Below are 24,758 nucleotides of genomic sequence, written 5' to 3'. Positions count from 1 at the left end.
GATTATTGCAGCAAGGTCCACAACAGCCAAACTATGGAAAGAACCCAGATGTCCATCCACAGATGAATGTGTATGTAAGGAAAAAGTGGTATGATATATATACAATGGAATACTACTCAACTATATCAATCCATATCAAAAAATGAAATCTTTTTTTTATTTTTTTGCAGCAATGTGGATGGATGGAACTAGAGGGTATTATGCTAAGCAAAATAAGTCAATCAGAGAAAGACAATTATGTCACATGTGAAATTTAATAAACAAAACAGGATCATGGGGAAGAGAGGAAAAAATAAAACAAGATAAAGGCAGAGAGGGAGACAAACAATAAGAGATTTTTAATCATAGGAAACAAACAGGGTGGCTGGAGGGAAGAGAGTGGGCAATGGGCCGATGGATGTTAAGGAGGGCACCTGATGTAATGAGCACTAGGTGTTATATAAGACTGATGAATCATTGACCTCTACCTCTGAAACTAATAATACACTATATGTAAATTAAATTTAAATTAAAAAAATTTAAAAACTTCTTGAATGAATTGTCTGCACTTGTTTTATCACCTCTAATTCACTCTTCAAACTCCATTGAAATATCTTTTCTGTTTTTAATATTTAAATTCAATTTGCCGGGATCCCTGGGTGGCGCAGCGGTTTGGTGCCTGCCTTTGGCCCAGGGCGCGATCCTGAAGACCGGGGATCGAATCCCACGTCGGCTCCCGGTGCATGGAGCCAGCTTCTCCCTCTACCTGTGTCTCTGCCTCTCTCTCTCTCTCTCTCTCTGTGTGTGTGTGAGTGTGACTATCATAAATAAATAAAAATTAAAAAAAAATTCAATTTGCCAATATATGGTATAACACCCAGTGCTCATCTCAAGTGTCCTGAAATTGCTTTTCTAAAGGTCATCAAAAACTGCCAAGATAAACCTCTATTTTCATCTTACTCAACATTTCAGCAGCATTTAACACAAGCACTACCCTTTTGAAACACAAGACACTCCTGACTTTGATGCCAAGCTCACCGTTCTACTCCTATGCCAGTAGTTATATTTTCTAGGTCTCAGCTGCCTCATTCTCTATTGAGCCATTACATGCTGGAGTGCTTCAAGGTTTACCCTAGGTGTATTCTTCTAGTGGATACTTTCTTCTTTAGCCTAGGTGATTGCCTCTAAAACTATGGCTTTACTTTGTATCTCCAGCCTGGACTTCATCCCTGATTATCAGAACTCTTGGATGTATAAAGCAACGCTCATCAAACTTCAATGTGCATAGGACACACACCTGAGGAAACGTTAGGATGAAAATTCTGATTCAGTTGGTGTGGGAGCTGAAATTCTCTATTTCTAAAAAGTCTTTAGTGGATGAAGATGCCCCAAGTCTATGGACCATAATTTGAGTAGTAGGATTGTAATGTTCATTTGTGTGCTATCTTCTCAATATCTATCCATCTCCCTTTCCAACATTTCCTAATAATCTGATGATCCATGTCGTCCCGAGGAAGCTGAGTCTATTCTTATGTTCACAGTCTGTTACTTGTCCACAGTGGGATTGGGATATAAACTGATCCAGTCATCCCTTTGCAGGGAATACTCTTTCCTTTAGAATATGAATGGAGACGTAGTAACCCCTGGTGTTTTATTGGGAACTTCCTTAAAACCAAGAGAAGAATCAGTCTTAGGAGGGAGTTAAAAACAAACAAACAAACAAACAAAAACCCATGATATTAATAAACATGTGTATTAGAAACAATGCCTAAATACGCCTGTTTAAATTAAGATTAAAGGGGCACCTGAGTGGCTCAGTAGCCTAAGCATCGACTGTCGATTTAGGCTCAGGTCATGATCTTAGGGTTGGGAGATGGAGTCCTGCATTTGGCTCTGTGTTGGTCATGGAGCCTGCTTATGGTCATGGCTGCTCTCTCTCGGGCAGCCCAGGTGGCTCACCGGTTTAGCACCACCTTTGGCCCATTGACTCCCAGGTCCGGCTCCCTGCATGGAGCCTGCTTCTCCCTCTGCCTGTGTCTCTGCCTCTTCTCTGTGTGTGTCTCTCATCAATAAATAAGTAAAATCTTAAAAACCAACCAACCAACCAACCAACCAACAAACAAATTCTCTCTCTCCTTTTTCCTTCCCCCACAGCATGTGTTCTTTTTTGTGCTCTCTCTCTCTCTCTCTCTCTAAAATTTGATTAAAATTAAGGCTGTGGGAGATGGGTAAAAAATTAATTAAAAATAAATAAAATGTACAACTCAGTTCCTCAGTTGCAATATTCACATTAAAAAAAAATAACAATACTCACATTTCTAGTGCTCAAGAGCCCTCTGCAGCTATGGCTACCCTGTGGAACCGTGTAGATACAGAACATCTGCATCATCACAAAAAATTTTGATTAGATAGTGCTGCCCTGTTTATTACCATATTTGTTTCCTTCTTTGCATTTAATTGTAATTTACTTATTTATTAACCGACTTGAAAAATGTACTTCTGAACGCAGGGATTTATATCTGTTCTGTTAATTTCTGCATTCTCAGCATCTAGAATAGTGAGTTGTATACAATGTGCCTTCAATAAATATTTGTGAAATAACAGATCATCTTCCCCATCAGAATGTATGCTACATGAGGAAGGAGACCCTGTGTGTACTGTTCACTACAGTATCCCTAGTACTAAGCTCAGGGTACTCCTCTCTGTTATCCTTAAGGCCTTTATTACTTTGGCTCTGCCAACTTTTTAATCCCTTTTCCCCTCAATAATATTGGAATAGTTGAGTTCCTACAACTGGTCAAGCTCACTCTCCTCTCTGGACTTTTGTAATTCAGTTCTTTAATCTGGCTAATACTCATTCCCTCTCAAGTATGTGGGGCCAGAATTATTACTTATATGTGTCAATAGTTACTGTCCTAGAATACGGCAAATTGAAATGCCAGTATCAGTTGATCTATACCAAACTGCTATACCTTTTGTTTTTATTTTCTAGATTGAAGTGTCTTAGAATTTTAACTCTCTCATAGTAACTCTCTCAAACGTTTATTTCAAATGTTGAAATAAAGTCAACAAGAGTGGACTAACAAAAAAAGCCTTTATTTGCTGCTAGCAGAAGAATCAGTCTAAAAGTGAGAGTATTCTATTGTCTGAAAGTTAGAGGTTTTATAGGTAATAGGCATTTAAGATTGGTCACAATAAAGAAAAGGAACAAGGAAATTAAAATGTGACGTGGGGCAATGCAACCGCTTCATGATTAGCTTTTAGAAGTAGATATTCTCATAACAAGCAAAAGCAGAAAAGTACATTCTGCAGTTTGGAATTAGAAAGGAAAACAATTTGGGACGCCTAGGTGGCTCAGTGGTTGAGTGTCTGCCTCTAGCTCAGGGCCTAATCCCGGAGTGCCGGAATCGAGTCCCGTATTGGGCTTCCTGCATGGAGCCTGCTTCTCCCTCTGCCTGTGCCTCTGCCTCTCTATCTCATAAATAAATAAATGAATCTTAAAAAAAAAAAAAAATCTTAAAAAAATAAAGGAAAACAATTTAAACAAGTTTAAATTACATTCACAGTTTTGAATTTATCAAGAGAAGTTAGAAGTAAGGGCTTGTAGTTCTTGTAAGGATTAAGAAAAAGATCTTTACAATTTACAAAACCATAATGTTGAGCACCAAGTTGCATTACCTAGGCCAAAACATGTGTTTTCAGCATGTGTACCCGGCAAAATGTGAACTACTGGAGCTTTCCCCCAGAACTTTCTCAGGAGCTCTCAGGAATGGAGGTCCTTCTTTTTACTGGGATCAGTTTGCTTTGAGCTTGTATAATCTTTGAAAGCTCAGTCAAGCAAGATAATTTATTCAGTTGATTATGATTTCTTTTAGTAGATAACCAAATCAAATGAACCAAATTCCCAAGTTCATAGACAGACTGCGCTAAATGAAAACTATTGATAGAAAGCAAGACAAATTTTGTCAAAAATGACATTACAAGGTCAGTCAGCCCTGGGTGGCTCAGTCAGTTGGACGTCTGACTCTTGATTTTGGCTGAGGTCATGATCTCATGGGTCATGGGATCCAGCCCTACAAGAGCCCTGCATCAGGTTCTGTGCTCAGCAGGGAGTCTACTTCTCCCTTCCTCTCTTTGCCCTTCCTTTCTCTCTAAAATCAATCAATCTTTCAAAAAAAATGACATTACAGAATAATGAAGATTTAATCAAACTACAAATTGAGGGTTGCCTGGGTGGCTCAGTTGGTTCGTTAAGTTCCCGTCATCGTCTCCAGTCATGATCTGGGGGTCCTGGGATCAAGCCCTGCATCAGGCTACCTGCTCAGTGGGGAGTCAGCTTCTCTTTCTGCCCTCCCACCCACTTGTGTGCTCTCAAGTAAAATTTTAAAACAACTACAGGGATCCTTGGGTGGCGCAGCGGTTTGGCGCCTGCCTTTGGCCCAGGGCGTGATCCTGGAGATCTGAGATCGAATCCCACGTTGGGCCCCGGTGCATGGAGCCTGCTTCTCTCTCTGCCTGTGTCTCTGCCCCTCTCTCTCTCTCTCTGTGACTATCATAAATAAATAAAAATTAAAAAAAACAACAACAAAAAATAAAACAACTACAAATTGAGACCTCTGACATTAATGAATTAGAATTGAGATATCTTTTATTTTTTTTTCTTTTTTTTTTAATTTTTATTTATTTATGATAGTCACAGAGAGAGAGAGAGGCAGAGACACAGGCAGAGGGAGAAGCAGGCTCCATGCACTGGGAGCCCGACGTGGGATTCGATCCCAGGTCTCCAGGATCGCGCCCTGGGCCAAAGGCAGGCGCCAAACCACTGCGCCACCCAGGGATCCCTGAGATATCTTTTAAAATGATAAATAATGCTCAAGAAAGTTTGTTTTTCCCATAAAAGCAAACTATTTTTTAGACATTTTTATTGAGATATAATGGACATAAAAAACTGCATAACTTTAAGGTATACAGTGAGTTGATTAGATATATTTATAGATTGCAATTATTACCATCTTAGCTGACACCTCTATCATGTCAAATAATTATCATTTCCTTTTTGTGGTGAGAGCAATTAAGATCTAGTCTCTTAGCAATTTTGATACTTATAATGTGGTATTATAAAAGCAAAGTATTTTATACTTCCACAGCACGTGTAGAAGCTGACTATATTTGGTTTTAGAAAAGCAAATCTTGAATAAATTGCATACATGAATTATATATAAAAAATATATAAATGACTTATATATCAAAAATTGTTACATATGTGTTTGCATGACATGGCATTTATAAGGATTCCTATATTTCTGATTGTGACCAATTCAACAAGTAGAGTGGACTAGATTCCTCAGAAACAGAGGCCTATTTTGTGGGAATGGAAACTTGTAAATATGGTCTGTGTGTGTGCACAGAATTTGAATTACTAAAAATAAAGTGATTTACCCACGAAAGGAAATCCCACCATTTGTCTGACAACCTAAAAGTGAAGACGAATCAAGGTGAGACAGTCCGGTACATAAACCACTTTAATCAGGTTGGCAGTCTACTCCTTAGTTGTTTCTCTCTCTTTTTTTTTTCTTTTAAGATTTTATTTATTTATTCATGATAGTCACACAGAGAGAGAGAGAGAGGCAGAGACACAGGCAGAGGGAGAAGCAGGCTCCATGCAGGGAGCCCGACGCGGGGTTCGATCCCGGGTCTCCAGGACCACGCCCTGGGCCAAAGGCAGGCGCTAAGCCGCTGCGCCACCCAGGGATCCCTAGTTGTTTCTCCCTACCCTCATTAGAGTCATCTGGAATATGCCATTAAAGTGCATATTATCAGGAACAGGGGGTGGGGGTAGGGCCATAGGCAGGTTTTTGCCAAGTAACACAACGTATGGTGATGTGGGCAAATGGCCTCACCCATCAATACCTCTGGTTTTGGTTTCTAAAATACAGACTCCAGACGAAACGGTCAAGCAGCTCAATAAAGTTTTGTGGGAGATGTGTTGTCAGAAAACCAGGCTTGACGTCAGGCTTGATAAACTGAGAGCACACTTCGGTTGTACTTAGCTTCTCAAAAGCAAGTCAGGAAGGGGAGAGGCCGCGCGTATGATCATCTCTCTTCAAATTCTCCGAAGCACGAGTACCGGTTTTACCTAATCTCACAGCTCTGCAAATAAAAATGGCACAGTAAGCGTGTTCAAGAGTGTGGGAACCACGAGTCCTAGTGATGGAAACCTGTGCTCTATCTTCAGAGGCTTCCAAGAACCAAAGCTTTGTCTGAACACCCGCCATGACTAAGTCGCGTGGAACGTCCTACGATTTCTGGACTCCCGCGCGCCCGCACACAAGGAGGCAAGTGTGCAACCATGAGGTGAAGCCCGGGATTGTTTGGAAGCGCTGTTGAGTGCAGTGCCGGGGAACTGCAATTGCTTCCCCTTCTCTTCACATCGGCCCAGGTCGAAGATTAAAGGCATTTGAAATAGAGGTCGCAGAGAGCAGGGCCCGCAACCCACACAGGGACCGGCGGCGACGCACTTCCAAGACTAACCAACCACCAGGGCCGGGAGCGTGGGTGGCTCTACCAGGAGACGTCCCAGCAAGGGCCAGCGGCTGCCGCCGGGGGGCGCCGCCGCTCCCCTGCGAGGCTCCCACCCGCGGGGCGCGCACGCGAGGCCTCCCACTGCGCCTGCGCTGAGGGTGTGCGCCGGCTTGCCTTTCCCCGACGCCCGGCAGTCCCCGCCTGGGTGAAAAACTGCGTGACACGCAGCGAGCGTGGCGGCCATCTTCCTCTTCTGGGCACGTCAGCTGAGCCTGTGACCGCTGAAGAGGAGCGTTGCGCAAGCGCGACCAAGACGGGCACAGGTAACTCCCATCTGACGGGCGAGGCGTCGCCGTCGTCGCCGGAAGTTTGGCGTATTTGCACCGCGGGAGAGGCGGCGGTCGCGGCAGGAGCAGCTGTCTCCTGGTACCCGGATGTGAGGCGATCCGCTGGCTCGCGTTGGACCCTCGGCCGGGAGCGAGGAAGGTAAGGCTGTCTTTCCAGCCGTCCCCCCCGCCCAGTGTCGCGCCGCCTGCGTCCTCACCTCGCTTTTGCCAGCCTCTCGGGAGAGCTGGGTGACTCCCTCCCCCCCTTCCTGTCCCACCTCCTGTGTCGTTTTGCATCGTGCGCTTCTTCCTACTCCTCTGGTCCGGGCTCCTGGAGCTCCTGGGAGGGAGTGGGCGGCCCAAAGACCCTGTCGCTGGAGGTGGGCACTCATCCTGGCGTCTCGGCTGCCGGTCGCCTCATCACCTGCCGCTGCTGGGTAGGTAGGCAGAGGTACTGAGGGGCCGTGACGGAGGACCGCGGGTCAGGCCAGGGCTCCCAAGGCGGCCGACGGGGCATCCGGAACCCCGAGGTGAGGCGCGCAGCCATTGCAGCTGCTGGGGCGGTGTCGGCGCTGGCCGGCAGGTAGCCCCGGGCCTTGTCCCCGCCCTCGGCGGCGTTCCCTCCCCGCGCTTTCCGCGGGCCAGCCCCGCCAGCCGTCGCAGAGTTGCGGTCCCTGCGGCTTGCTCCTCCGCCTCCGCCGTCGCCGCCGGCCGCTGACCCCGCCTGAACCTTGAGGCCTCTGCAATCTGCGGGGTGCTATGTGGGGCTCTTGGAGGGGAGCAGTGGCCTGGGTCCAAGGTCAGCGAGTAATTCAGGTTGGACTTGAAGGTCTGGGCACAGGTAGGGCCGATCTGGAGTAGAAATGGGTGCATTGAAGGCCATAGTGAAGTTGATAGGGATAGATGCGGGCAGAAGGGATTGATTGGGTCCTTTATTTTGGTCACTGTTCGTTCATGAGATTATTTACAAGGTGGGGGGGGGGCTTTTTTTTTTTTTTTTTAATTCAGGCGGAATGGGATAGCGAGTCCAGAAATTAGAGAAGTCTCCCATCCCCACACTAGAAACCTCTCCTCACCCCCCACCTCTCATCTCCCCATCCCCCCACCTCTAAATTTGAGTTCCTGGAAACCCTGGCGCAGGTACTGTATTTTCCGGGGGCGGGCAGGGCGCAGAAGCAGTTAAATCGTTGTGCTTTGAGGAGTACTGTGAACCTTTTTTTTAGGTAGTTGAAATGGGATTCTTTGAGCAGGAAGTAATTGCAGCACCCAGTATTTAACTAGTATTATCACATAATGTTTCAGTGAATAATGAACTTTTGCAAAAACCAATGAAAGAGGGCCACTTAGTGGAATAGTAAGATGTGAGTGGGTTTTGCTTTTCCTCCTTTAATTTTAAAAAGCTAGGTAACACGGATTTCAGTTTAAAACCTAGTTGCAGCGAACTCTGGTACTTTCAGTCTCTCTTTTTGTTGGGTCTTTAGTTTCTGCTTTTCATAAGGCATCTACGACAATGGAACGATTTTTAGTTTGAACAACTTAATACTTCTCGTTATGGAATTAGATATGCGAGTAGGATGAAAAGTGCTTAAAAACCGCTTAATTTGGAAGCTGCAGATTCAGGCCTAGGGCATGTAAGGAAATCAGAAAACTTTCTCCTTTTTAGGCAGAATGCAGTATAGATTATTATATATATAATTATATATATAATTTTGGTTAGATGTGTGACTTCGGAAGTACTCTTCTTAGAACAAAACTTGCCCTGGCTTATGAGCTTCTGTCCACCGTAATCATCCTGGCTTAGGAAGATTTGCTATCATTTCTCATTGGTCCATATTACAATTCTGTAATGAACAATGATTTTTTTTAACATCAGACTCATTTATACAAAGTTTTGTGCTACGCATTTAAATCAATAAATTATGCTTCCAAAAGGAAGGAAAAAGAGCCCTAATTAATAAATAACATTACCCCCCATTGCTGGATGCCTTTTATAGCTTGGTGATTTATTACAGCATGGGCTGATTGTATTTATTGTAATAATGACGGTAACTAGCATTGCACGGTTCAAAATAATTTTTTTTAAGATTTTTATTTATTTATTTATTCATGAGAGACACAGAGAGAGGGGCTGAGACATAACGCAGAGGGAGAAGCAGGCTCCCTGCTCCATCCCTGGACCTGGGGATTAGGCCCTGAGCCACTCAGGCATCCCAATGATTTTTTTTTTTTTTAAGATTATTTATTTATTCATGAGACACACACACAGAGAGAGAGAGAGAGAGAGAGAGAGAGAGAGGGACAGAGACAGAGACAGAGGGAGAAGCAGGCTCCATGCAGGGAGCCTGACATGGGACTTGATCCCGGGTCTTCAGGATCAGGCCCTGGACTGAAGGCAGTGCTAAGTCGCTGAGCCACCTGGGCTGCCCTTTGTTGTTGTTGTTGTTTTTTTAATTTTTTTTAATTTTTATTTATTTATGATAGTCACACAGAGAGAGAGAGAGAGAGAGAGAGAGGCAGAGACAGGCAGAGGGAGAAGCAGGCTCCATGCACCAGGAGCCCGACGCGGGATCCGATCCCGGGTCTCCAGGATCGCGCCCAGGGCCAAAGGCAGGCACCAAACCGCTGCGCCACTCAGGGATCCCTGTTGTTGTTGTTTTTAATAGTTAAAATATTTTTCCATGATTTTGGGGGGGCAGATTTAGGTTCCATGTAGAGTTCTTTGATTAACCTTTCTTGAAGGTGATCAGAAGTTTTTTAAGATGTTGTTTGAAATCAGCTCTAGTAAAATTGTTATTGTAGGTAATTCATTTAAGGGCTGTGTTACTCTTCAGCAGCCCAAATTTTTCTGTGCATCTTTTTCTTGATGTAGTGAAAGTTCTTTGTCTCTATTTCTGTATAAGTTCTATGTTATAGCTGTATCATACTACTGTAGTACCTTTTGGCAGATGGATAATTCTGCTAGCTTGACCATCCTTTTTTTTTTTTTGAGGGAGCTGTATGTTATGCTTAATTGCATTATGGTACATCTGAAGAAAGCAGTATTTATGTCTTCTGCTTTTTTCAGCTTACTTCAAAAACATTGATGGCTGCAAATGTGAGATTCGGAGAGAGGAAATAAAGTGGAGTATTAAATATTATTTTAAAGAAGTGGCTCTCAGACTTTTTGGCTTAGGATCTCTTTACACTCTTAAATTATCTAGGATTCCAAGTAGCTTTTGTTTGTATGGCTTACGTCTATTGGTAATTCTTGCAATCTAAGTTATTTTAAATATTTAATTCATTTAACCACAGCTAATAACCTAATTACAGGTTAGTATAAATAACATTTTTTTATGAAAAACAACTATTTTCCAAAACAAAAATTTAGCGAAAGAATGGCAACTGTTTTACATTTCTGTAAAACAAAACGCAGAGGGACTGAGACATCTCTTTACCATTTGGCCTAATGGAAAATGGCTAGATTTTCCTATCAATTTTTGCACTCAGTCATATGTTATTCTGGTTGAAGTGTATGAAGAAAATTCAGCTTCACACCAAATATGTTGGGAAGAGTACATTAATAATCTTTTCAGTTAATTGTGATATTTTTCTTTGATTCTACAACAAAACTCAACAAGTGGTAATTTTTTAAAGGTTAATTGCAATGTGGAATCTGAAATCAGCTCTATATACTTTTTATACAATGTTGTGTTAAAAATCATTGGTCTGTTTTGCACTTTAATCTTTTACTCAATGATTTTGATTTAATGTACCCCTTCAAAGGATCTCTGGAATCCCCATGGTCCCCATATCACGCCTTGAGAACTATTGCTTTAATGTAAATAATTCAGTAGTTTAGAATGAATGTAGTTACTGAAGCTGAAAGGGGTAATGATAGTATGGAAGTGAAGTTGTCAAATAGTTAAGGGAAACCAGGGGTAACTAAGGTAAATATTTTCTTTTTTATGCTTTTTATAAGAAATACTATTGTATCAGTAATATTAATGTTTATAACTAATTTTTAGTGTATTTATTAACAAGTGCTTATGATGTGCCAGGAGCTCTTTTAAGGAGTTTATATTAGGGAATATTTCTTTTGTATCGTCTTCAGTGATGGTTAAGAGAAAGGCAAATATAACTTAACTTCTTTTCCTACAGATAGTACAGTCTTCCTGATGTATTATTTGTAATGCAGATACAGTTCCATTTTATTTTATTTTGTTTTATGTTTAAGTAAGCTCTAGGTCCCAGCATGGGGCTTGAACTTCCACTTGGAGTTCAAGAGTGGCATGCTCTCCTGACTCTCCTAGCCAGCCAGGTGCTATCTATCTATTCATTAATTTTATTTTTTTACTTTTTAATCTTTTATTTATTTATTTTTTAAAAATACTTTATTTATTTATTCCTGAGAGACACAGAGAGAAGGCAGAGACATAGGCAGAGGGAGAAGCAGGCTCCTCACAGGGAGCCCAATGTGGGACTTGATCCCAGGACCCCAGGATCACGCCCTGAGCCAAAGGCAGACACTCATCTGAGCCACTGGTGTCCCCAATGTCTAACTTTAAAGATTTTATTTATTTGAGAAAGAGAGAGAGTGCGGGCGGGGAGCAGAGGGAGAGGGCGAAGCAGACTCCCTGCTGAGCAGGAAGCCCAATGCCTGCTCCATGAAGGGCTTGATCCCAGGACCCTGATATAGTGACCTGAGCTGAAGGCAGACACTTAAGGGATTGAGCCACCTAGGCACCCCTCCAGTCTCTCATTTCAATATTTTTATCACCCCAAGAAGTCCCATGCCTATACTAGTGTGTCATTCATTTCCATTCCTTCCTAGCCCTTTACTACCAGCAAGCCATTTGTTTTTATAGATTTGTCTGTTCTGGACATTTCATATAAATTGAATCATATAACATGTGATCTGGACATTTTATGTAAATTGGATCATACAACATAATCTTTTGTGACTAGCTTCTTTTACTTAGCATAATGTTCTGTGTAGCTTGTATGAGTACTTCATTCCAGTTTTTGGCTAAATACAATTTGTTATATGTGTATACCACATTCTGTTTATTCATTTATCAGTTGATGGACATTTAGATTGTGTCTGCTTTTTGACTGTTACGAATAATGCTGCTATGAACATTTGTGTACAAGTTATTTTGTAGATGTAATCAGATTCACTTTCAAGCTTTCCCAACATATTTTACATAAACAATATTTAATTTTTTATTTCACGGGTGATAAGTTTGTTCATTTTTGATGTGAAAGATACAAACGTTACCTAAACCCTTAAGTAAAATGTGAAAGTATTCTTTGTGTACTCTTTCATCTCCATCTTTAACACTGTTAATGTTTTAATGTATATGCTTTCAGTGTGTTTTCTCTGTGTTAGCACAATTGTATATGACACATTCATTTATTTCTTTCTTGGAAATTATATTTATGCAGTTTGTGTACTTTTTATTTCTAATTATTATTTTTTAAAAATGATTTTATTTATTAGAGAGAGAGAGGGAGAGAGCATGATCAGGGTAGGGGAGAGGAGCAGAGGGTGAGGGAGAAGCAGACTTCTTGCTAAGTGGGGAGTCCAATGAGAGGCTTGATTGATCCCAGGACCCTGAGATCATGACGTGAGCTGAAGGCAGACGCTTAACTGACTGAGACACCTAGATGATCATAGATCTGTGTTGGCATTTTATTTTTCTTTTTTTGGGCATTTGGGCTGTTTTGGATATTTTTGTGATGTAAATGCTTCTGTTTCATCATTGTTGTCATTATTAAATTGTCCCTTTTTTTTTTTTTGGCTTTGTTTTCCTGATGTGGGTGGATGGTGGTATAATAAATTGTGGAGGATGAGCATAGTAGAATGACAGTTGAATTTAAGTTGCCTTTAAGAAATCAGGATGGAGATGTCTAGTAGGCTGTTGGATATCCCGAGTAGCACTAGGGATAGAGATTTTCTTGGGGATCTGATTGTGTCTTAACAGTTTATAGGCAGTAATTGGAGAAATTGATGTTTTTGGATAAATTATCTAGTGAGTGTCTTTTGTAATGAGAGGACAAAACCTTGGAATGCTAATTTATAAGAGGCTGGTAGAAGAAGAGAATTTTAAAAATTAAGGAAGTTGTCCATATCTGGCTTTTGTTTTTGTAAGCTCTATGCCCAGCATAGGGCTTGAACTCATGACCCCTAGATCAAGAGTCGAACCCGAAATCAAGAGTTGGATGCTCTACTGACTGAGCCAGCTGGGGCCCCCTTCTCCTTTTTTATTTTATTTTTTTATTTTTTTATTTTTTCCTTCTCCTTTTTTAAAGTAAACTCTAGGGATGCTTGGGTGGCTCAGAGGTTGAGCATCTGCCTTTGGCTCAGAGTGATCCTGCAGGGAGCCTGCTTCTCCCTCTGCCTCTGCCTCTGCCTCTCTGGGTCTCTCATGAATGAATAAATAAAAACTTTAAAAAAACAAAACAAAACGGTACCTGGGTGGCTCAGGTGTTTAAGTGTCTGCCTTCAGATTAGCTCATGATCTCAGGGTCCTGGGAATCAAGCCCTACATCAGGCTTCTGGCTCAGCAGGGAGCCTGCTTCTCCCTTTCCCTCTGCCTATCACTCCCCCTACTGTGCACTTTCATTTTCTGTCAGACAAATAAATAAAATCTTAAAAAAAAAAAAAAAAACTATTGTAGAATCCAACTCAGTATACCTTTCAATCCCACCCTCAGTTCTAAAAATCAAATATTTTTCAGACAGTAACAAATGTCCCCTGAGAGGCAAAATCACCCTTGTTCGAGCATTTGGCTTACCTTCTTTTCAATTCCTCTAGCAGTAGTGTCTGTTAGGTAAGCAAAATGCTGGAGCTGCACAAATCTCAGCAACCTTCTGTGTTCCTGCACTATATTCAAGTTTCTGTAAGGCTTAGTGTTTGGTGATTCCTGTTCTTTCTTTCCACAAGCTTTGGCTCTAAAAATTGAGTCTTCACTTTCTTATTTCTCTGGGTATCCTGCCAATTCATTCACCTACTATTTAAGGTAATCCAAGTATTTCTCATGTTCTAAAACCTCCTAAAAACACTTAGAGATTAAAAAACATTTTAAGTAACAAAGTTTAAGCTAATTACTGCTAACCAAAAATGTAAAATGTCACAACTGAAGCAAAGATAGACCATTAATAGAGAATGCTACAGAAAATATACACAGTAACACAAGGTACTGCCCCTAACAAGTTTTTCCAAACATTCAAAACCTTAATTTCTATTACACAAATGGCTCCAAACTATGTAGGTAACATTCTCATCAGCTTATTTTAAGTGGCATATATGGTTGGGGATAAAAAAAATTTTTGTAAGAACAAAACTAAAAAAAGGACTATAAGCCCCAACCAGTAATTTTAGCAACAGGATACCCACTATCAATATTTATCCTAAGAAGAGAAGCAGAAATACCACTGTAAAAATTATATTCAGAATCAATCAACTTGATAGAAAAAACAAACTGTAAAACTGCTGTAATTTTCTCAAATTGGTAATAGTGATTCAGTAAAATTCAGCATTACTTAAAACTCTAAAAAACCTAGATATGGGGGCCTGGGCTGGCTCAGTTGGTAGAGCATGTGACTCTTGATCTGAGGTCATAAGTTTGAGCTCCATGTTGGGATTAGTTTTTTTTTTTTTTCCTAAGAGTTTATTTTATTTATTTTTAAAAAGATTTTATTTATTTATTCATGAGAGACACAGAGAGGCAGAGACAGAGGCAGAAGGAGAAGCAGGCTCCATGCAGGGAGCCCAATATGGGACTTGACCCCAGGATCATGCTCTGAGCTGAAGGCAGACACTCAACTGCTGAGCCACCCAGGCACCCCAAGATTTTATTTATTAATTCATGAGAGACACACACACAGAGGCAGGGACATAGGCAGAGGGAGAAGCAGGCTCCTTGCAGTGAGCCTAATGTAGGACTCAATCCCTGGACCCCAGGATCACAACCTGAGCAAAGGCAGACGCTCAACCGCTGGGCCACCCAGGTGTCCCGTTCTTGCCACTTTTATTCAACATTGTACTGGAGGGTCTAGCCAGGGAAATTAAGCAAGAAAAAGATATATAGGCATCCAAATTGGGTGATAGGCATGCAGGAGGGCCTATGATGTGATAAGCAATGGGTGTAGAACACATCTGTAACTAATTGAATTTTTAAAAATCAAATAACAAATAAAAGTGATACAGAACTGTAAAAAAAAATAAAGTAAAATAAGGGCATCCAGATTGGAAAGGAGAAATAAGGGCAGCCCCAGTGGCGCAGCGGTTTAGTGCTGCCTGCAGCCCGGGGTGTGAACCTGGAGACCTGGGATCGAGTCCCACATCGGGCTTCCTGCATGGAGCCTGCTTCTTCCTCTGCCTGTGTCTCTGCCTCTCACTCTCTCTCTCTCTTTCTCTCTTTCTGAATAAATAAATCTTAAAAAAAAAAAAAAAGGAAAGGAGAAATAAAATGATTTCTGTTTGCAGATGACATGATCTTATATGTAGAAATTCTCAGAAATCCATGAAAAAGGCCCTAACACCTATTAGTTTTAATAAGTGAATTCAACAAGGTTTTATGATACAAAATCAATGCAGTTGTATTTCTGTATACTAGTAATGAACGATCTAAAATGGAAATTAAGAAACCAGTTTCTTTTATAACAGAATCAAAAAGAACAAGGTACTTAGGAATAAATTTAACAAATGAAGTGTGAGGCTTGTACTCTGAAAATTCTAAAATATCATTTAAAAAATTAAAGACGACTTGAGTAAATGAAAAGCTATCCATGTTCAAGAATTGGAAGACTTACTCTTAAGATGGCAATACTCCTCAGATTGATCTACAGATTCAGTGTAATCCCTATCAAAATCCTAGCTGACATTTTTGCAGAAATTTGCCAGCTGATCCTAAAATTAATATCAGAGAGCCAGAATAATCTTGGAAAAAGAATAGTGAAGTTGAGAGACTCACACTTTCTTATTTAAAAACTTAACTACAAAGGGAGCCAAGAGTATATGATGGGGAAATGACAGTCTCAATAAATGTTAATGGGAAAACTGGACAGCCACATACAAAAGAATGAAACTGGACCACTATCTTAAATTACATACAAAAATTAATTTAAAGTGGATTAAAGACTTGAATGTAAGACTTGAGAACATAAAACTCCTGGAACAAAAACATAGGGAGTAAGCTCCTTGACATAGGTCTTGGTGGTGATGTTGTGAATATACAATGGAGGTGCCTGGGTGGCACAGTAGGTTAAGTGTCCAGCTCTTGGTTTCAGCTTGGATCAGGGTTATGGGATTAAATCCTGTGTTGGGCTCTGTGTTGAATGTGGAATCTGCTTGGGACTCTCTCTCACTCTCTCTCTGCCCTTCCACCATGTGCATACATACTCTCTCTCAACTATATAAATCTTAAAAAGCAACAAAAGCAAAAAAACCCAAAAACAACAACAACAACAACAAAAACAAAAAACAAGTGGGACTGCATCATACTAAAAATAGCTTCTGCGTGGCAAAGGAAACTATCACAAAACAAAAAGGCAACCTATGGAATAGAAGAAAATATTTGCAAATTAATATTTGATACGTGGTTTATATTCAAAATAAAAAATCCAATTAAAAATGGGCAGAGGGGATCCCTGGGTGGCTCAGTGGTTTAGCACCTGCCTTTGGCCCAGGGTGCCATCCTGGAGTCCCGGGATCAAGTCCCGTGTTGGGCTCCCGGCATGGAGCCTACTTCTCCCTCTGCCTGTGTCTCTGCCTCTCTCTTTCTTTCTCTCTCTGTGTCTATCATGAATAAATAAATAACTCTTTAAAAAAAAATGGGCAGAAGATCTGAATAGATATTTTTTTCAGAGAAGACATACAATTGGCCAATAGGTGCAAGGAAAGATGCTTAACATCACTAGTCACCAGGAAAATGCAAATCAAAATCACCATGAAATACCATCTTACACCTGTTGGAATGGCTGTCATCAAAAAGACAACAAATAAGTGTTGGCAAGGATGTAGAGAAAGGAAACCCTTGTTTACTGTCAGTGGGGATGTGAATGGGTATCACGAGCGTGGAAAACAGTACGAGGGTGCTTTAAAAAATAAAAAAACAGAACTATCATCCAGCAATACTCCTGAGTATTTTTTTGGAGAAAACAAAAATACTATTTTAAACAGATGTATGCACCCCTTGCTCATTATTCATAGTAATTAAGAACACAGCATAAATGTCCATTGATAAATGGATGAAAAAATATATACACAATGGAGTATTCCTCAGCCATAAAAAATGAAATCTTGCCATTTGTGACAACATGGATAGACCTTGAGGGCATTCTGCTAAGCGAAATAAGTCAGGGAAGACAAATACTGTGTGATCCCATTTATTTGAGGAATCTAAAAACAAACAAAAATAAAACAAACTAAGTGCGTAGATACAGAGAACAGATTGGTGGTTGCCAGAGGTGGGGGTAGGTGAAATGGGTGAAGTTCAGGAAGGGGTCAAAAGGTACAAACTTCCAGTTATAAAATAGTCATGGGGATATAATGTACAGCATAATGACTATAACTAATAATATTATATATTTGGAAATTACTAAGACAGTAGATCATAAAATTTTCATTACGGGATCCCTGGGTGGCGCAGCGGTTTAGCGCCTGCCTTTGGCCCAGGGCGCAATCCTGGAGACCCGGCATCGAATCCCACGTCGGTCTCCTGGTGCATGGAGCCTGCTTCTCCCTCTGCCTGTGTCTCTGCCTCTCTCTCTCTCACTGTGTGCCTATCATAAAAAAAATAAAAAAATAAAAAAAAAAGAGTTGGACACTCAACTGACTAAAAAAAAATTTTTTTTTTCATTACAAGAAAAAAGATTTTAGTGTCTGTATAGAGACACATTAACTGGCTTATTGTGGCGATCATGTTGAAATCTATACAAGTGTGTTAAACACCCAAATCTAATGCAATGTGTCGATTATATCTCAATTAGAAAAAAATTTCTACAAAGCTACAGTAATAGTGTTTGTGGTATTGGCATTAACATCATACAGATGAGTGGAACAGGATAGAGAATTTAGAATTAAACCCACATATTTATGGACAATTGATTTTTGACTAGATTACCAAGACAATTCAGTAGGTAATGAATGGTCTTTTTTTTTTTTTTTTAAACCCCAAACCTGGGTTTGGTGGGCTTTTATTTATTTATTTTAAGAGTTAAGAGATATATTTATTTATTTATTCATAGAGACAGAGAGAGAGAGGCGCAGAGACACAGGCAGAGGGAGAAGCAGGCTCCACGCAGGGAGCCTGACGGGGAATTCGATCCAGGGTCTCCAGAATCATGCCCCGGGCTGCAGGCGGCGCTAAACCGCTGCGCCACCGGGGCTGCCCAAGAATGGTCTTTAATAAATAGTGCAATGACAGTTGCAAAACTCCAACCTTGTACCATATACAAAATGAACTCAAGATGCAGCAGAGATCTAAATACAAGCTAAAACTAAAACTCATAGAAGAAAACATATAAATCCTCATTGTTTTTCGTTCCTGTTTTTTTATTTATTCGTGAGAGCCACAGAGAGACAGAGGCAGAGGGAGAAGCAGGCTCCATGCAGGGAGCCCAACGTGGGACTTTATCCCGGGACTCTAGGATCATGCCCTGAGCCGAAGGCAGACGCCCAACCACTGAGCCACCCAGGGGTCCCTATCTTCATGGCTTTGAATTAGATAGTAGTTTCTTAGATATGACTCCTAATCACAAGCAACCAAAGAAAACTAGATTAATTGGGCATAAAGACTTGTGCATCAAAGGACTTTATCAAGAAAATGAAATAAGTATTAGAATTGGAGAAAATAGGGATCCCTGGGTGGTGCAGCGGTTTGGCGCCTGCCTTTGGCCCAGGGCGCGATCCTGGAGACCCAGGATCGAATCCCACATCGGGCTCCTGGTGCATGGAGCCTGCTTCTCCCTCTGCCTGTGTCTCTGCCTCTCTCTCTCTCTGTGTGACCATCATAAATAAATAAAAATTAAAAAAAAAAAAAGAATTGGAGAAAATATCTCTAAGCCATACACCTGCTCACAGGGTAATATTTAGATAAAGAATTGTTAGAAACTCAATAATAAAAAGGAAAACAACCCAATTTTAAAAATGAGGAAAGGATTTGAATATATGTTTCTGCAGAGAAGAAATACAAATGGCCAATAAGCTCACAAAATGAAGCTAACTGGGGCATCTGGGTGGCTCAGTTGGTTAAATAAGCATCTGACTTCAGCTCAGGTCATGATCCTGGAGTCCTGGGATCAAGCCCCACATTGGGCTCCCTGTTTCTCATCTCGTTCGTGCTCTTTCTGCTCTTTCTCAAATAAATAAAACTGGAAAAAAAAAGATGCTCACTTAATTAGTCATTAGGATAATGCAAATCAAAAGTACAATGAGATAGCACTTTACACCCAAAAGAATGACTAAAGTTTAAAAAGAATAGTAAAAAATGCTGACAAGGATGTAAAAAAATTGGAACCCTCATACATGGCTGGGGGAAATGTAAAATGATACTTCTGGTTTGGAAAAGTCTTTCTAAAATGGTAGAATTACCATATGGTCCAGCAGTTATACTTCTTGGTATATAACCAAGAGACTGGATACCTGTGTTTACACAAAAACTCAGTAGGGTTGTTCATAGCATAATTTGTGACAGCCACAAAGTAGGAACAATCTGTCAAACATTCATGAACTGATGAATAGTTAAACAAAACATATTCATACAGTGGAATAGTATTCACCCATAAAAATAACGGGTCATTACCGATACATGTTATTGAGCTCTGAAAACATGGTTAAGTGAAAGAAGCCAGTCACAAGAGGCCGCATGTTGTATGATTCCACTTATATGCAACATCTGAAATAGTCAAATCCATAAAAGGTAGATTTGTAGTTACCAGGGGCTGAAGGGAGAGGGGAATGGGGAATGACTTTTAATGAGCATGTTCTTTGTTTTTTTTGGAGGATTTTTTTGAGGTCTTGAAAATGTTCTGGAATTAAATACTGGCAATTGTTACAGAACTCAAATATACTATACTAAAATCCATGAAATTGTATATTATAAATGGTGAATTTTGTGGTAAGGAATTATATGTCAGTCATAAAGTATTTCTTTAAAATTTTTAAAAAATAATTTCAGAGTGGGGGAGGATCAGAAGGAGAAGGAGAGAGAATCTCAAGCAGATTTCTCTGTTGAGTGTGGAGCCCAACTCAGGGCTCAATCCCACAACCCTGAGATCGTGACCTGAGCTGAAATCAAGAGTTGGACACTCAATTTGACTGAGCCACCCAGGCTCCCCGGTCATAAAATGTTTTTTAAGGGACGTCTGGGTGGCTCAGTGGTTGAGTGTCTGCCTTCGGCTCAGGGCATGATCCTGGAGTCTTGGGATCGAGCCCTGCATCAGGCTCCCTGCATGGAGCCTGCTTCTCCCTCTGCCTATGTCTCTGCCTCTCTCTTTTTGTCTCTCTCATGAATAAATAAATAAATCTTTTAAAAAAAAGTTTTTTAAAAAATGACTTTAATGTTAAAATATATTGAGTGACGTACAATCCAAATAATTTGTTTTCTTTTCTATTTAAATTTTTTTTATAATCATGGTGCACCTGGGTAGCTCAGTTAAGCATCTACCTTTGACTCAGGTCGTGATCTCCAGGTCCTAGGATTGAGCCCCATGTTGACTCAGCAGGGAGTCAGCTTCTCTTTCTCCCTCTGCCACCCTGCTCCCTGCTTGTGCACTCTCTCTTAAGTAAACAAATACAATCTTAAGATGTAAAAAAAAAAATCGAAATATTTAAATGATTAAAATTTGAGTACATTTTATTATAAAGCACCGTGGGAAATTGCATGTACTCAGTCTCGGGTACTTTCTAATGAGCCTTGTAAGATTTCTTTCTGTAGTAAAATATAAATGTTACCTTAGGTTTTCTGAAGTGGTTATTTAATGTAAAGCTTAATTATTGGTTTTTTGACCCTGATATTTTCTTTAGGATTATATTAATAAGCTAGGTCTGGGGTGTAGGAAGGAGGAGTCTTATCAGTTTGCTAACGGGTGAGAGGGTGCATTTCAGTTCTTGATTGCAAGATTTTATTTAAGGGTTATGAAGAAAAGGGTTTATTAAGTTCTGTAATGCTAGGTTAGTGATAGTTCAGCATGAGGGGCAAACTTAAGTTGAAGTAGTTCTTAGCACACTTGAATAGGTGATTGATAATTACTGTAGAGTTGTGTATCAGTTTAACTCTCTTCTAAGGTAGGTCTCAACTGTTAAATCTATTATTAGAATATTTAGAAATTGTGAGGAATAGATATAAAAGAAGATAAATAATCATTTAAAAATTATAGTTCTTAGTGGTAAAGTAATAAAAGATGATAAATGAGGTTTTTAAAATTATATTTCTGGGGCTTAATGTTTGGTAAGTTTAGGGCTTCTCAGATAATAATTGTGATATGTATTAGCTCTTGCTGTATAAGAAACTGCCCTAGAGGGCAGCCCCGGTGGCTCAGTGGTTTGGCCCCGTCTGCAGCCTGGGGTGTGATCCTGGGGACCCGGGATCGAGTCCCACATCGGGCTCCCTGCATGGAGCCTGCTTCTCCCTCTGCCTGTGTCTCTGCCTCTTTCTCTCTGTGTCTATGAATAAATAAATAAAATCTTTAAAAAAAGAAGAAAGAAACTGGGATCCCTGGGTGGCGCAGCGGTTTGGCGCCTGCCTTTGGCCCAGGGCGCGATCCTGGAGACCCGGGATCGAATCCCAAGTCAGGCTCCCGGTGCATGGAGCCTGCTTCTCCCTCTGCCTGTGTCTCTGCCTCTCTCTCTCTCTCTCTCTCTCTCTCTCTCTGTGACTATCATAAATAAATAAAAAAAAATTTAAAAAAAAATTAAAAAAAAAAAAGAAACTGCCCTAGAACTCAATAAACAGCAGTTATTTATTCTTGATCATGCATTTTCAGAGCAGCAATAGGTTAGGTGACTTAGGTTAGGCTTGGCTGGGCAGCTCTGGGTGTGGGTAGGCTTTATTTCTCACTGTGGGTTAGGCTTGGCACCTCATTTGGGATTTGGCTCAGTTCTACTGTATGTCTTTATTTTGGGGTCTATGCTGAAGGGCTGCCTTCATCTGCCTGAAATTCTTTTCATGGTGAGGGCCGGGGTACAAGAGGGCAAGCCCGACTGCACAAAGACCTTTCAAACCTCTGTGTGCATCATTTCTGCTAATATACCATTGTTAGATGGCTAGGGTTATGGGGGCAAGGAGGTAGACTCTGCCCACCATGAGGCCAAAGGAAGACCTGTGACCAAACTTAGCACCAGTTGGGAAGGAAAATTGACTCCTTCCATGGAGAGGAGTTTTGTAGGTGATGATTATATTTGAAGAAAATCTTAATTTATTATATGGTATAAAAATGAAATATATGATGCTTTGTCATTCATTAGTTGTTTACTTAGTCTAGCTTAATCTTAAGTTCTAATATACGAGTTTGTAGACAATAGTACTTTTATATTTTCATGTGTTTTAATAGATTGTTTTACTTTAGTTAATAGGATTTTTTTTTTTTAAGATTAATTCCCAAACACAGGAAGTTATTAGAAGCATCATTCATTGGAAACATCATCAGTCAACTTAAAGAAACAGTGATATGTGATTTCTGTCTTAGTAAGGTAAGTGGCTTATACTTTCATAATTTAGTGCCTTCCGAGATGAATTAGTGTGCCAAATATACTTTATATTTCCAGAGAAATGTAACATGTTTTAATTTTTTAAGTTGGTTATATGTCTACATAATAAAACATTTGAGTGGATATATAGTGAAAAGTAAGCTTTTTCACTATCCTGACACTTGGTTTTGTAGTTCTCTTTCCAAGAAATAACCACTATTTCTTATGTATCTTTCCATACCTATTGTGTGTTTACACAATCATTTCCTTTCTCCCACTCTTTTTCTAAGAACTTGCTATTTTTACCCTGTTCTGCACCTTGCTTTTTTTTGGTTTAATAAAGTTTCTTGGTTGCAGGTATAGGGACGAATCAGTTACTTACAGCACTATTTTTTTTGACAGCTTTATTAAAGTATAATTTATGTACAGTAAGCTTCACTCTTTTAAACTGTACAATTTCAAAAAAAATAAACTGTACAATTTCAAAAAAAATAAACTGTACAATTTCAAAATATCTGTATTTTGACAGATAAATGCACTCTTGAAACTGCCATTATAGTCAAAACACAGAACATTTCCATTGCTTCCAAAAATCTGTCTCTCCTCTTTTGACACTAGGGAATGACTCATCTGCTGTCTTACTGTAGTTTACAGTTGACCCTTGAACAATATGGGTTTGAATTGTATGGATCCACTTAGATGCAGATTTTTTTTCAATAAATGTCTTGAAAAATTTTTTTTTCAGATTTGTGGCAATTTGAAAAAAACTTGCAGATAAACCATGTAGCTTAGAAATATTGAAAAATTAAAAAGTTAAGTGTTTCATGAATACATAAAATATATGTAGTTATCTCATAAAATATTCACAGATCTGTTAATAAATGTTAAGATTTATTAAAATGTATGCACACACAGACTGTAGGTTGCATCATTTACAGTCAAAAGAAATGTAAATATGCAGTATTAAATCATAACTGCTAAAATTAACTATATTATGTACTCTTCTACTGTAATAATTTCATAGCCATCTCATGTTGCTGTTGTGGTGAGCTCAAGTGTTTGAGTCTGCTTAAAACCCTGTGATGCTAATCATTTCTGTGTGAGCAATTTGTCTCTCCAGTAAATTGTATATCACTGTAAAAAAGTGATCTCTGCAGTTTTTGCATATTTTTCATCGTGTTTAGTGCAATACTGTAAACCTTGAACGATACCATGGGATCCATATGAAGTGCCACTAGTGGTGCTGGAAGTGCTCCCAAGAAGCAGGGAAAAGTCATGACATTACAAGAAAAAGTTGAATTTCTTGATAAAGTACCATAGATTGAAGGCCTGCAGCTACAGTTGCCCTTCAGTTCAAGATAAATGAATCTAGTTTAAGGACCGTTGTAGGAAAAGAGAAGGAAATTTGTGAAGCTGTTGTTATAGTTATGCCCAAAGGCATCAAAACCTTGTACTTTTTGAAATACCTATTTATCTTGTATTGAAAATGCAGCTTTTATGTGAATGCAGGATTGCTGTAAGAAAGGCATACCTACAGACTCATATGATTTGAGAAAAGATAAGGTCGTTGTTTTTTTTTTTTTTTTTTTTTTTTTTTTTTTTTTTTTTTTTTTTTTTTTTTTAGATAAGGTCGTTGTATGACAACTTAAAGCAAAAGGAAGGTGAAGGGTTCTAAAGCTGGAGAATTTAGTGCCAGCAAAGGATGGTTTGATAATTTTAGAAAGAGATTTGACTTTTAAAATGTCAGGAAAACAGAGGAAGCAGCTTCTGCTGACCAAGAGGCAGCAGATGAGTTTCCAGATGCCATTAAGGAAATCATTGAGGAGAAAGAATATCTGCCTGAACGGGTTTTTTAATGTAGATCCAAGCCTCATTCTGGGGGAAAAAAAATGCCACAAAGGACATTTTAGTAAGGAAGAAAAATAAGCCTTGGGATTTAAGGCAGGGGGGGATAGGCTAATTCTACTGTTTTGTGCAAATGCAATTGGATTTATGATGAGGCCTGTCCTTATGTATAAAGCTGCTGATCTCCAAATCTTGAAGGGAAAAGAAAAACACCAGCTGCCAGACATTTTTTTAAACTAACCTCTTCGTCCAAGGTGAGGCTCGAACTCATGACTTGGAGATCAAGAGTCTCATGCTCTACTGACTGAGCCAGCTAGGGGCACCTCAGACTCTTGGTTGTACATCAAAAACGCCTGGACAATGAGAAACCGTTTTCGGGATTGATTCCATCAATACTTTGTCCCTTAAGTTAG

At 40.0% G+C, this 24,758-nt stretch overlaps 1 protein-coding gene across 14 annotated transcripts in view; it reads left to right on the top strand.

Moving 5' to 3' along the window:
• The first annotated feature begins 6,695 nt into the window (after positions 1-6,695).
• The window catches only part of ESCO1 (establishment of sister chromatid cohesion N-acetyltransferase 1), a 73,261-nt gene continuing 55,198 nt past the window's right edge, over positions 6,696-24,758 (top strand). For 7 of the 14 annotated variants that reach the window (XR_012032381.1, XR_012032382.1, XM_072829001.1 and 4 more), the window contains exons 1-2: positions 6,754-6,987; positions 22,404-22,503. The gene's annotated coding sequence lies outside the window, so the exon portion shown is untranslated. Of the gene's footprint in view, positions 6,988-7,112; positions 7,265-22,403; positions 22,504-24,758 lie in introns of those variants that run through there. The other 7 variants (XM_072829005.1, XM_072829002.1, XR_012032383.1 and 4 more) reach the window with 7 other exon arrangements.

Source organism: Canis lupus, chromosome 6 (assembly GCF_048164855.1).
Source record: "Canis lupus baileyi chromosome 6, mCanLup2.hap1, whole genome shotgun sequence".
NCBI lineage: Eukaryota > Metazoa > Chordata > Mammalia > Carnivora > Canidae > Canis > Canis lupus.
Note: the sequence above shows the minus strand (reverse complement) of the source record. Positions and strands in the feature narration are given on the sequence as shown.